This window comes from Euprymna scolopes, chromosome 11 (genome assembly GCF_053919585.1).
Source record: "Euprymna scolopes isolate OS-2025 chromosome 11, ASM5391958v1, whole genome shotgun sequence".
NCBI classification, from domain to species: domain Eukaryota; kingdom Metazoa; phylum Mollusca; class Cephalopoda; order Sepiida; family Sepiolidae; genus Euprymna; species Euprymna scolopes.
In genome coordinates, this window is record NC_136492.1 from 92,240,841 (window position 1) to 92,254,882 (window position 14,042).

Here is a 14,042-nt window from a genome sequence, read left to right on the forward strand (position 1 = left end):
AGAGGGCGGTTCATTAGGCATTTGTTAACGTTGGACATAAAGACATCCAAGTTGTAGTCAGGTGGGAAGCAGGCAGACGGAACAGTTCCACAGGCGTGCAGTTCTAAGAAAGAAGCTTTGTTTTCCATCATCATCATCATCATCATCATCATCATCATCATCGTCGTCATCGTCGTCGTCGTCGTCGTCATCGTCGTCGTCATCGTCGTCATCATCATCATCGTCGTCGTCGTCATCGTCATCATCATCATCAGCAGCAGCAGCAGTAGCATTTATTTATTTATTTTCATCTTTAAAAAAGTTATAATCAGTTTCGCTGTAATGCTGATTTTATTTTTATTTCCTTCTCCATTTTAAATCGCGTTATCTTCCTCCCACTGTCGGCTGCTTCTGTTTAGATTTTACGCATGCGCAATGACACAGCAAAGCGTACTTCCGCTTCCTGTGTTGATTTCATGTCCATGTGTTTATTAATTGGTGAGTCGAGAATGTTTTGATTTTATGAATTTAACAGATTAAATTTGTCATTCCTTATTAGTTATAGTTTTCACATACTCGATTTGATTATTAGCAATGTGTACGTGACTTAGACATGCCGATCTTTTATTTGTTGATACCGGCTACTACTTTCATTTATTTTCTTTCACCTCTAAATTTGAAAATTCTCCTTGAGCGCATCCACGGGCCGCACGCGCACGCACGGCACGACTCGGAAAATTATTAGTTTTCATTCATTCATAAACTTCTCGCCATAAATTTTTCATTTGCTTGCGTAAATAAAATGAAAATATCTTTGTTTCACCTGTTGTGTTTGTGCGTAGCTTTTATATACTGTCGCTTTATAAAACACCGTTTTAAACATGCCAGTTAAATTTTAAACATGCCGGTTTTAAAGGTTATTATTAGTGATTTTTTTAAATTTTTTTTTATTTATTTATTTTTTTTTTTTACTAAAATACTTAGACAAGGTTACAGATATTTTGAACCCCTCCCCTGAAGAATTTTTAAGGCTTTTATTGGGAGGTATAACGGTCCAAATGTTTCTCATTACAGTTTAAGGGACAAATCGGAAATGGCCTAAGCAGTTTACGAATTAAAAGCCGCGGAAAGAAAAATGTAAAAAGGAAGACAATGTCAAAGCATACGAATGCAAAACCAAAATGACGATCGTGGCCCGAAAAACAACCCCCAAAAATCTATCGCATTCTGCCCCTCCCCTCCTAAAACAAACAACAAACAAACAACAAAAAAGAAGCCCTATGTACCCATTTGGCTACTATTACAAATTTTGGAGATAGGGTCGACAGATCGATTTAAAAATAAAAAATGCCATTTTAAGCAAAACAGTATTGCGTAATTAATCGTTTTTTTAAAAATTAGTAATATATACAAAAATTACGAAAATTCATAGAGTAGAAAGTTATAGTTAAAAGTAATTTTTACAGAAAATTGGGGAAAATTGTATTTTTTCTTAGATGTTGAGCAGTAGACAGTGAAGAATTCACACATAGGGGACATCCGACATCACTCAGGACGCAAAATTTAGATTACATCGACATTTGTAGCGATAGACATTTTTTTTATTTTTTTACCAAAACACATAGTAATTGTCATTTGTTCTACTCAATGAATTTTCGTAATTTTTGGATATATTGTTATTTTTGACAAAGAAGTACGTAATATTGTCTTTGCACCAAAACTTTGCTAATCCCCCCTTCCTCAAATAGTTTGAAATTTTTATTTTGCTGATACCCCCCTCCTCCTCCACAAATGAGAGAAATAACAACAAAAACACAATGATTTTTAAATTTAGTCTGTGGATCAGTTTTGCACATAATTTTAATTCAAAATGAAGGCATTAAAAATGCCTTCATTTTGAATTAAAATTATATGCAAAACAAGCAAGTATACTATTTAATTAACTGGAATTCTTATTGAGATGAGTAATTTGTATTATGTAATGTGGGGTCACGATAATCTAGATCTATAGGGGTGGGCAACCTGAGTGCAGAGTTGGTCAGCAAGATGTTTTTCACATTACATTTAAATTTTGCCATATTGGTAGCATCAGAGAAACAGGGGGCAGGGTCAGAATTCCAAAGGCAAGCTTTCTGAGGAAAGAAGCAATTAAAGTGGAAAATCTTCCGACATCTGTGGACCTCCACAGTGAAGGGGTGGGATTTTGCTGCTAGTCGGAGTTATTTACATTGAGGGGATATAAGTGCACTAAGTTTATTAGGACAAATTTTTCTCAAAGTACTTATAAAACCAGCACAGAGATACAATACAATGGTGATGTGACAGAGGCGGGAGCTTGGTTACCAGTGAAGGACTTACTAGATTAGAAATTCCTTTATCACCCTGTCCAAGAGAGGCTAGTGGTTGGTGCACTAGCCCAGACATAGCAACAAGAATGCTCCATGTACAGGCAAATCGTAACTTGGTGGAGATATGATATCGTCAGATGTTAGAAGTTTGGTAGCTTGATAGAGGGAACCGACATTATTTGCTACAGAGTTGTCAGTATCTTCTATGTATATTTTATGTACCTTAAATAAGTTTCCAGACATATTTTGTACAGGCATTTAAAATTGTTATAGACTTGAAAATTCAGTATGTTATTGTTATACATCTTATGAGATGATTGATTGATTTTTATGATTTCAGGTTCTAATGAGCAGCTACAGCAGGAATTAGAATACATCCTACTAAAGCCTGAGTATCACAGCTGGTGAATTTCCAAAACGCAATCTGAACGTGCGAATATTTAGAAAAAATATATGCAATAAAATTCTGTTTTAAATTTGGAAAACTGCCACAGAAACGTGTGGAATGCTTCAGACTGCTTTTGGACTATCTTGCATGAATTGAGCATCAGTTTTTGAATAGCATGAGAAATTCAAAGAAGGCAGAGAGTCTGTGAAGGATGATGAGAGGTGTAGGAGGAGTAAGGAAGTGAGAACATCAGAGTTGATTGGGCAAATAAAGAATTCATGAATAAAGACTTCTTTCTTCTTTTACATGCCTAGCGTTTTCAAATGCCCACAGATTTCTGTTATGGACCATTCTCACTATTGTATTTCTGCTGTGTTTAAAAGAACAAGAACACATTGATGTATAAAAATATATTTCTTTATTCTCAATCACATTTATGGCTGGTTGTTAAAAGAGAGATGCACTTGCAGAAATCTGCTGATTTCATTCTTCTTGGCCAAAATTGTTAACATCCTTTTCAATTGTTATTATATAAGCATTTGTGACCACACCGCTAGTGTTTTTTTTGGCTATCATCGTTCACTGGAATGATCTGCCTTTGATCACACCTGTGTAACCTTTTGCTGAAAATGATCTTTTAAACATCATACTAGTAACATTTTTTTTCTGACAATTTCAAGTTTGTTGCTTCTTCACATCGTTTCCCGTCAGGTTTATAATTTTTATTCAAATGACCTTTTGGTACATTTGATAACTATTATTGTTCTTACAGGCGCACGCTTTTGTCTAACTCTGCACTAAGTATTAACAAGATGTCTCTGTAATAAGATGTTCCTGTATCTATCTGGTTGGACTATTTGCCCGGACCAATGTGACTCTCTATCTCCAGACTTCCCTGTCTTCCATCAGTTGCCTCAAATCTTCAGGATCACAGTTGGCATCATGTGCAACTTGCTGGATGTATATGGATCTACGTTGTCCTATGTTCATGTGCACATGCCGTGGAGTCTACAGCCATACATTTCTCACTAGCTCTTGCTTGCTTCTCTAGCAGTGATAAATTGTACATGTCGCTCCCTGATGGTAGTAGATACAGCAGGTAGGTTGGCATAAAGTTGCTGCTTCGTTGAATGATCTTGCCAAGACATATTTCACATTGTTCGTAGCATGCGGGTGTATGTGCCATCTAGTTTTCTTTTCCATGTTTTGGTGAGTGTCCAGGTTGTATCACCAGAAACAAAGACAAACCCCACCACTGCTCTGAAGAACTGCCTTTTCAGTTTGTCAGTTAACCTTGAAGTCCATATTGATTGCAGTTTATTTAATGCAGCCCATGCTTTTGAGATGCGAATTTCAATATCTCTCTTTGTGGAACCTATGTTGCTGCCCAAGTACGTAAACTCAATAACTTTTTTCAACGTTGTTCCATCTAGAACTTTGATCTCCTCCTCCTCCTTGAAAGTCATAAACTTTGTCTCATTTGTATTAACGTAAAGACTAATGTAATTTGCAGACTTTTCTAGCTCATGTAACAGTTTTTGTGCATCAGTAGTGTTATTCATGATCAGAGCAATATCATCTGCATGAGTTATGTGTGCTGATGGATGGCATCTGCTTCTGGATTCATTTAAGGTGAAACCCAGTGTGCTGCGTATATCAACAGAGGTGTGAAGTACACAGTCAAGACAGACAATGAAAAGAAAAGAGTGTCTCTTTGAAGAATCCCGGTGCGAATGTCAAAAAATTCAGTGTCTCCATCTGGCGATCTGACCATTGCTTGAATGTGTTTGTACAGTATCATGATAGCATTAATGACTTCGTTTGGAATGCCATATGCCTTTAAGATGATGGCCATTGTTCCTCTATGTACAGAGTTGAACGCTTTGGAGAAATCTACAAAGAGCATGATGCCTCAAGCTTTTTGGCTCTGACTTCTTCAATTCGATTCCTGACAGTAAGAATTTGACCAGTAGTTAAGCGACTCTTCCTAAACCCATTCTGGTTCTTTCTGAGCACTTTTTCGATCTTTGGTTGGATATGGTTGAAAAGCATGGCGTTATTTCTCCGTAGTGGTAGTTATGCTTAGGCCACCTTTGTTGGAGAAGGGAAATATGCAGCCTTCTCTCCACACATGTGTAACCTCTTGATTATATACAACATTGCATTAAAGCCACCTGTCTTCCAGACAGCTAAAGGTATACACCCCGGAAAATACATGGTCAAAATGGAAGGGACACTTTGAAAAGCTACTTGGAAACGAACCAGTAGTGGCAGGCCAACCATTTCAGCCAATTATTGAACAAGAACTTGATACTAAGAAAGGAGATTTTATTAGCAATACACATGAAAAAATTTAAATGGCTTAAAATATTTCAATATTGGTATATATAGAAAGAGCTTGATGAGCTAAGAAAGAATCTTTTTAAATTTTTAAAATCTAATTAAAATTAAGAAAGTTATGGCTATTTTTGTGCCTCACACGTTTGGATATTTTTTCCACTTTAAAACCATATGCGTTTTGTCATTTTTTACATTACTTTTTCAGTAAAAATGCTATATCTTTGTTAAAACACAAGACTAAGCAATGAAATTTACCATATAAGTGTATTTTTGTGCAAGGAATCCGAATATGCTACTGAAAAATCTCCAGAAATGAATGGTTTCCAAATAATCTGCAATAAATGCACATAAATATGCTGCAATTCCTTAAAAATGCCATGTATCCATTAAAAGAAAAGAAGTTGAATTGTAATGCATTTTATGTGCCAAAAACTGAAATTGAAATCTAGGACTGGTTTAAAAATCAATATATTGCAATATTTCTTTGGTATTATTGTAGATTAATACCTTCTGTTAGCTCTCTCCAAAATATGTGATTGTACCTTTATAGACAATTACATGTGAACAACTTGAAAAACTTTAATAAAAGATAAATAAAAATTCTTTTAGAATTTAATGTAAGATGATTTCCCATTTAGAATCATTCTAGCGTTTTAGAGCAGTTATCCCCCCCCCCTTCCTATGATAGATAAATCCTGGGTGTTTTTTGTTTGTTTGTTTGTTTTCTAAAAGGCGATTATGTGTGGTTTTTAACAGGGTCTTTGGGCAATTATGAGAAGGTGGGGAGGTTGTCACTCTGACTTTGGGTTAATGATAGGGCTAAGGAAAATTATGTATAAACATCCTGAAGATTTGATAGAAACAAAACAAAAACAATTTTAGAATTTAGAGTGGGGGTTGGTTTCACATAAATGTAAAATAATTCACCATTTCAAGACCATCCTATCGTTTTAGGACAGTTGACCAATTTATTTTTTTATGGAAGATTAATCATGTGCACTTTTTTTAAACAATTTTACGCTTTTTTTATGCTTATGAGCTTACAGAGGAAGTTTGTTTAGTGGGGAGCTCTGCCACTTGTACTTAGCGTTATTGTTAAGGCTAAATGTTTTAGGAGGAGGCATGCCACTCGTACCTAAATTTAGACATAGGATTAAGCGAGTTCTTTTGTTTTTATTTTTAAGAGGGGGTTTGATACCCATTGTGAAATTTTACAAGAATTACGACAAATAGACAAAAATGTTATTTAAAAAAGTGACGTCACTCTAACAGAAAACATGACGCGTGGAAAAATATCAAGTATTTTTTGTCCCACCTATTTAAATATAAAAAATAGAAACAACTTTTTGCTAAAGCTGACAAATTGTTAAAAGATTTTGAATTAATTTTATTTGGATTTTTAATTACATTTCATGTCTTTTTATACCGTTTTTATTTCTTAACTGAGCACTTCCTACAAATATTTAAATATTGATTTTTGTTTTAATAATCGGGTAGATTAGTTTCAATTCGATAATAATTCACTGAAAACATTTTTAAAAGACGAAAATTAGAAGTGTGTATTGCTAGCAGTGTCAGAAATCGCCATTAAAAATGCGTGATAAAAACTTGAATAATTCGACCTCCTATTTTTCGAAGCTTATAACTACTTGAAAAATATAATTCAAACCCTAATGTTTTTTTCAATTAAAGGAGCAAATACCAAATTTTTAAAAATAACAGGTTTAATAGCAAATTATGCAACATTTGTTTTTTTTAAATCGGTTTTCTTTAAAAAAGATTTAAAGAAAATCAACGAATTTTAACTTACTTCGATAATAATATATATATATATATATATATATATACATTCCAAAAAATCACTTATCTATAAAAATATACTAATCAATGGGTACTTCCATTCTTCATTGTTAAGAATTTATCCGTATTTATATTTTATATTCCATGTTCTTTTTAAATAAAATACATTTTTAAGCATAGGATTCAAAAAAACGCGACATCAGATGTGTTTCATAGTTGAAATAAAGGGAGACAAATGTCTGCTTTTCTTCAAGTTGACATCTTCAGTGGCTTTAAGCGCCAGAATTAATGTTTCTTTCTATTGCGTGCTGTAAACAAAAGTTAGTAAAAATGGGCCACCATAGTTAAAAAATGATCCCATTTCACTTATCAGTTTTTGCCGTTAAAAAAAAAAAAATACTCTACCGATTTTTTTTATTATTCTCTTAAAGAAATAGATGAGTTTTTTATTTAATATATTTTATTTCTTCTTTATGGAGTGATTTTTTTTTTAAATATCTAAAAAAAAAATTGAATGAAATAGAAAAAATTGTCGTAATTGTACAAAATTTTCTGAACAATATAACAAGATTATAAGATTTCACTTAAAAAAAACACAAAAAATTCAACATGTTTTTTTTTTTTTTAAAGTTTTAAACTTTGGAGTTTACAGGTAAATTTGCAAATAACTGTTCTTTTTTGTTTTAATAACTGTTCTTTTTTGTTTTAAATTAGCTTATTTTATTTATTGATTTTTTATCTTCAATTTGAGGTGAGTAAATTATTTTCATTTTAATAGACATTTCAAAATGGGGGGGTGAATTTAAAAAAACGTCTAAAATATTATATTTGGTTTATTGGAAAGAGCATAAAATTTCACATTGACCCTGAAAATATCGTAAAACTTGAACCAATAGAAAAATTTTGATAGATTTTTAAAGTTTAAAAATTGAAAAAAATTTAACTCGTAAAATTCAATTGATTTCATTACGTAAAAAAAAAATGGCTGCATGAAGGCTCGCAGGCACTTTGTAAACACTGTTTTTTAAAAAATAGAAAAATAATATTTCTATTATTTTTCAAACAACTTTAATAGTTTATTTTGGAAGAATATTCCATAAAGAAAATAAACAACCCACTTTAAAAAAGAGAAATTACAAGTTTTTTTATATTTTATTTGCAGTTTTGTGTTAGGGGTGTCAAAAATTCCCAAAAAATTCTGATACACCTAGTGTACCACTTGTACACGTGAATCAAAACAATCGTATTTCACATCTTTGGTTGTTTGAATATTTTAAAATTTGACTACTATCCAATTTTTTTAAAATGTTCATATGGCTGATAACAAAATAGCTCTAACTAAAGATGTAAGAAATTGTTTTTCTAACCAGATTTTCAATAAAAAAACAAATCGATCTGGAATAGAAAATCAACAACAAAAAAAACGTCTGTTTACGCCATACTATCTCTGTTGCTGATGCTATTACTAATATTACTACATCAGTCTAGGTTCGAATTCATAACGATTTTTTTTTTGGATATCGTGTTTTTAAATTGAATTGCTACGTACTACTAGAGAAAAAAACTGTCCAATTATCTTTTTAACGAATAAACATAGTGAAAAGATTGCTTTATTTGATAGTGGGTGTCCGAAGAAAATTAAAAAAAAAATTTTTCATATTAGCCATTTTGAAATCTTTTTTTTAACACAACAAAAAAAACGAGTGGTCAAATGAACTTTGGGCACTCGAAACTATTAAAAATGACATCTCTTGTGGCTAATTTCATTTAAAAAAAATTCAGAAATGTGGTACAAGTGTTTAGAAATCAGGGGGGGGGGTCGTTACAAAATCTTACCGAAAACGCCATTTTATGATATTCACATTTTTATCACTTTATTTACTTAAAAGTCTAAAAATATACAATGTACATTATTATTTATTAATTCATTTGAAAGTATATTCATTTCCGAACAAAACGGTGGTATTTTGAAGACATAAAGTGCTCTGGTTTGTAAAATATGACTATTTTAGCAGAAACCCCTTGAAATCTGTGATTATCCAAAGCATTTTATCGGCCATGTGTATTGCTAATTTTATAATGGAGGAACTTCTAGCTGCACTAAAGAAGACCAAAAATTATAAAGCTGCGGATTTAGATGACATTCCTCCAGATGTTTCTGTACTAAGTATTAACAAGATGTACATTTGATAACTATTATCGTTCTTACAGGTTTAAGCTTTCATCAAAACGATCTCTGTACTAAGTATTAACAAAAAGTCGGGTTCATAATTTTCAATTCAGTGTCTCCATCTGGCGATCTGACCATTGCTTGAATGTGTTTGTACAGTATCATGATAGCATTAATGACTTCGTTTGGAATGTCATATGCCTTTAAGATGATTGCCATTGTTCCTCTATGTACAGAGTTGAACGCTTCTTATTATTCAAATAACCTTTTGGTACATTTGATAAATATTATTGTTCTTACAGGTTTAAGATTTTGTCAAAACGATCTCTCTGTAAACATGGCCTAAGTATTAACAAGAAGTCAAGTTCATAATTTTTATTCAAATGACCTTTTGGTACTTTTGGTAATACAGGTGCACGCTTTTGTCAAAAGTAATTTCTCTGCGCACACTGTCCAAATATCCAACACCACAAGTGTTAAAACTTGGTCGTCATTCTCCATCTTCTCATAAGTTCCTCATCGCTCAGTAATCACTCTATTGCATGAATCCTTACCCTATCTTATCTTTCCACAATTTCACAACCATCTTATCAATAACATTATTCAATGAACTTTAGATGTTAGTATTAGTTTGGACAGCTTTGATGGAAAGAGGCCGGATGGAATTACAGTGTCCCCAATTGAATATGGAAAATTATGTTCTGGGATGCTATGTCTTCAAAAGGAGTTAAAAATCAATAAATATCAGGCTGGCAGCTATGTTTTTATTTTCATTTCTGTAGAGATGTCAGGCATTCTAGGTACTTAGGCAGCCCTTCTACTAAACAGGCCAGAACTACTAAGAGAGAGAAACCACATAATTATAATTGTGACAAGTCTACGGGGCAAAAAATTAAAAAGAATACTAGCTTATACACGTTCTTTTAATAGTGTCTCTATCATATCTGTGTCTCTAAATTTCCGACTTTATCCTGTGTCTATCACTTTATAACTAGAATGAAGAAAAATACTAGTGGAATTTTGTGAAATAAATACTTCGTATTTGCATAAAAGAGTAATGAATGTATTTATGTATTGATTTTTTTGTAAAAAATATAAACATTTTTTTAGAAGACTTCATTTGATTTGAATTAATGCTGAATACGTTTTCTATCTTTGTTGCTGTTTTTTTAAAGTTCACTTAGTTTAAAAATAATATTTATGTATGTTAATTTCTTCAGTTTATAAAATACTTAAACAATTTTAAAAAATCCTTTAGATTTACATGGGATTCGAACTCTGATATTTGCATTATAAAACGCCTACTGCCTTAATAATGTGTAATCTGCCTATGCCTTTTTGTCAACCAATTGTCTCTATGTATGAATAGATAAGCTCCCAAACACCATAACGTGTTAATAGTACACATAAAATTAAAATGTAAATTTCAAAGAACAGATTTAAAAAAAAATTATTAAATGCAAAAAATACTTGCAAAACTCCCAAGATTTATTATCTTAACATTTTGAAAATAAAACTTACACCAATTTCTATTATGACTCTTCAGACTATTTTCGATGTTCACACATGTTTTGCCTGATGTAGCCTCTGAACATTTTCAGGTGCAATTTGTTGAGCTCAGAAATTTACATTGAATGGAATTCTTTATTTCATCCACAGGTGTAGCTTATTCTCATTCCATCATCCATTACCCAGTAGAAGTTGTCAGTAATTTTTTGCTTCTTCTTGTGAAGTCAGTTCTCTCTATAACTCTAACCACTTTCTCACACCCAAATTTATTCTCTTTCTCTACAAATGTACTATCAAATCCTATATGGAATACTAATGTCATATTTGGCCTGGTGAATTTCGGCCTATTTGAAGGTTTTTCATAAGCTTCAGAAACATATCTGTGATTAAATTGGCTCTCCTCTTCTTTTTTTCTGCATACTCTCATAAACATGATCTTGCTAGTCTCAGTCTTTTCTATAAATACTATTATGGTGTGTATTCTTTAAAACTGTCTGATCTATTCTCTGCTTCCTGTGTTCTAGCTTGTTTGACTTGTTGGTCTAGTTGTCTTCACAAACTTGCTGTTTTGCTACCCTGACTTCCTATTCCAGTAGATTCTTCCCAAGAACTGCAGTCTTATGGAAATCTCTTCCTGATTGCTGTTTTCCTCCTACATATAGTCTTGGTCTTTTCAAAATTAAGGTCAATAGGAATCTTCTTTCTTTGCAGTAATCATCTTTCGTTCATTTTAGCTGTTTACATCAAGTGGCTTCATACATTGTCTGAAGCCATTTCCATAGGAAATAAAAAAACAGAAAACAAAAAAAATAAAAATGTTTCCATTTTCCCAGTTGTCTGGGTTGGACAAAATTATTTTTAAAGTAAACTGCATGTTATTTACTGCCAATAACATGGTACGACAAAACAAAGAAAAATTAGACAGTCTGAACAGTATCTGAGCAAAGTAATTGATTTATGAATTAGAATCGGTAAAAATTCTGATTCCAGCAAAACAAAGCAAATAAGAAAATAACACACAATGAAAATGTCCAAAACAAAAAGAAAGTCTGTGATTAAGGAGTAGTCTTCCTTTATTAGGGAGAGAGGGGGGATTATTGTGTATCACTTTCTTATTTTAAAATCAAATTCTTTAGATTTCGTCCATTAAAAAGAAATTTCAATGAATCTGCATTATTAATTCCAAGCATCATCCCAACAGAAAAAAGTAGCAATAATATTATTTGTTTAAAAAAACAAGTAAAAGAAACAAACATGTTTTATATGCAAATGAAATTGCAAGAGCGATAAAATCTAATGTACACTTTAAAGAAATCCAATGAGGATTAGTCTTTGCGATTTCATGCATTTTATAAGAAGCCAAAAATAATGATCTTTTAATATCTGAAACCACTGAAGAATAAATTTAAATTCTTTATGTTCGTGTCTAACCTTTTATAAACGAAAATGTCTTCTGACATCCAACAGATATTTACATTTTTTTAATCGGAAGATTATAATCAAGGATTATCATTTAATCCTTTCACCTTCATAACTTGGGCTATTTCTTCACAATGAATTAACTTTTGGGAATTTATGCTACCACGTTCTTTACATTTTTATTAATGGAGGGAGCAGTCATTATGGAAGATAATTTAAATAGAAAAAAGTGCACTAAAATTTACAAAGAAAAGAATGTTTTAGCTTAAACTCCAGGATTGTATGATAGTATATAAAAGGTATGTGATAATTTTTATAGATGCCAATATATATATATATATATATATATATATATATATATATATATATATATATGTATATATATATATATATATATATATATATACAAGATTTTCTTCTATTTGATTGACACGTATAGCTTTAACAGATGCTACACACTGAAAACTATTTTACCAATCATTTCCAACTCAAACTGATTCATCTAAGAAAAAAAAAATTGTTTTCATTCAATTTCATGGATTTTTAGATTTAGTCTGCTTGCCTATATCTGCTTTGATTACTCATGTCAAAGAGGAAGTTGAGGGAGATAACTCTCATTCACTCACAACTACTCTTACCACAACCATTACACCATAAGGAAATACAGAAGTAATCTAATTAGTGTTATCATTTTGCATTACACTGACTTCAGATGTATCACCATGCCAACCTGATCATAACTGGCTAATTAACAAAAACTATAACAAATCAGGTTGACAAGAAAGTTCTTACGGTTTTTAATTTTGAAATTCAGATGAACATATCTCGGCTCAGATAAAAATTTATTGATCGAAATATGCACCATCAGAATCAACACTTTTGCCAACACAAAACAAGTGTATTTATGCCAGTAACATAAAAATTTTGCATTCTAGTGGCGATGAAGTTGCTGCAGGTGTTTTTAATATCGTTTTGGTTTTAGAAGCTCATAAAAAATTATTGAAATGCTTGAAAGAGTGATAGTCGATAGGTGAGAGGTCTGGAGAGTATGGCGGATAAGGCAGAGTTTCGTAGCCCAATTTGTTCAACTTATGCTGGGTCTGTTGTCATGGAGGAGAATTGGGCCTTTTCTATTGACTAATGCTGGGTGTTGTGAAAGTTTCTGATGCATTTCATCCATTTGTTGACAGAACTTCTTTGCTGTAATGATTTTGCCTGCACTCAAAAATATTTGAATGGATAAGTCTTTTGGTGCAACTCTGACTTCGGAAAGAGTTGTGGAGCTTCATCGGTGTCTAACCACTGAGTTGAGCATCGTCGGTGGTCATAAAGAACCCACTTTTCATTGCAAGTCACAACCCAGTCAAGTCATTCTTGTTGTATAAAAGAATGGAAGATTCCACTTCATAACAGCGTTTCTTTTGGTTGTCGCTCAATTCGTGAGGCACCCATTTATTCTGTGTTTTGTCTTTCCAATCACTTTCAAGTGGTTGGAAATTCTCATATACAGTACGTCCAATTCAGAAGCAAGTTCTCAAACTGTTGTGCGTTGTTTGGCTTTGACTAAGACTTTTGATCGTTGTCAACATCCCATGGCCAACTTCTATGCTCATCAACTCCAAGACTTGTTGCTGCCAGGAAATTTCTTAAATGACCATTGTGCTGCGCATTCAGTAGTGGTTCCTGGGCCAAATGCCCATTAAAACCTGGCAGTCAGCTTAACCTTGGTGTTGCAGGTAGCTAGGTTGGTGTTTTTTCTCAAATGCATCCCACACATAATTGTCCATGGAGTTGCAATCAAGCAAGTTGCTGGGTGAAGTTGTGGAAGTTCTCAGATAGCTACTTCTGTTTTTTATGACAATATAACTTGGAACCGAGTCTTGCTTCCATGTGTATGGCTTTTCTGCAGCTACTTCCCACCCAGCACTTGACAAGAGTAGATAACAATTTAACATAATCATCAAAATTGTGCAGATGTGGGAATGCATTACATAGCTTTTATTAGAAACACTCCTAAAAATTGTCACAGTTTGAGGGAATTTGGTCTTCATGAAATGCAGAACTTCATGCAGACTGTAGATTGAGTACC

At 32.6% G+C, this 14,042-nt stretch overlaps 1 protein-coding gene across 1 annotated transcript in view; it reads left to right on the forward strand.

Annotated features, from left to right (window-relative positions):
* Positions 1-369: 369 nt before the first annotated feature.
* LOC145287963 (transmembrane protein 126-like) overlaps positions 370-14,042 on the forward strand; it is a 158,715-nt gene continuing 145,042 nt past the window's right edge. The window contains exon 1 of the mRNA XM_080135933.1: positions 370-477. The gene's annotated coding sequence lies outside the window, so the exon portion shown is untranslated. The remainder of the gene's footprint in view (positions 478-14,042) is intronic.